Here is a 1,113-nt window from a genome sequence, read left to right on the forward strand (position 1 = left end):
TGTATGCATGTATGTATGTTTGTATGGTTTATTTTTATTTTGTCAAGCACAGGGCTTGAACTCAGGTAGTGGCAATTCTACCTCAGCTTTGATCACTCTAGGCTGGGATGTAGCCACTTGACCCACAGCTGCTAATGGAATCAGGCCTTTCAGGGAAAACAATGCACAGAAAAAATGTGGCCTTTTTACGTTTTCTTCCTTTGCACGGTGACCCTCCTAGGTCTGAATGACACTGTTGCAAAGGGTACTTCACCTTACATTGCTGAAGGTTGGCGGACTATTAGGGAAGCCATAGGCTCACGTGGCAACATAGGACCTGACCAACCAATGGCAGGAAATACTAAGAAACTGGTTCCCATCCATAGGAATAACAATGGATTTTTGTCAGTGTCACAGTTGAATGAGTTAATCATGATGCTCCTATAAAATTAGACAGAGTGTTATCAGGAGTCTGATTGATTTTATTTAATATTTATGAAGCATAAAAAGAATATTATTATTTACAGGAACACAATAATTTCAGGACACTGCTTGATTTCATTAATAGTGTAAGGATGAACACATTAACATTAATTACATGGATGCATAATAAATACCCAAGAATTGGTAGGAATGTAGTCTTATAACTGAATAACGTATAGACATCTCTGGCACTCTATAAAGATATATATTTATTAGTATACTGTCATCTGCATGTCAATCTGTTCATATTTTATTAACTCCTGGGCTCGATCTCAGGTCCTGGGAACAGCCTGTCAGCTCAGTTTGCCCCAGGAGGGTGTGTTCACACTCAACCATTCATGAATTTGGCCCTGTAGGCCATGAGTTCAGATACCAGCACTCCCAAACAATGAATCGTTGAGTAAGAAGCTGATGCTGACACGTTTTCCTTTTCTGTGAATGTCCTGGTGTCAGGTATGAAGTGGAATACATATGCAGGCTTATATCCTATGTAATCAATGTTCCTATAACATTTATTTTAGGGGTATATGTGTGTGTACTTTTTTTTCTTTATAAAAATTTATTTTTGTTTAGCTCTACTGACCTTTTGACCCTTTTTTTCTTTCCTTCTCATTCTTTTCACTTTTTCTTCTCTTTCATTCTTCTTTGCAT

This window comes from Dipodomys spectabilis, unplaced genomic scaffold (genome assembly GCF_019054845.1).
Source record: "Dipodomys spectabilis isolate Male_0828 unplaced genomic scaffold, ASM1905484v1 ptg000064l, whole genome shotgun sequence".
Lineage (NCBI taxonomy): Eukaryota > Metazoa > Chordata > Mammalia > Rodentia > Heteromyidae > Dipodomys > Dipodomys spectabilis.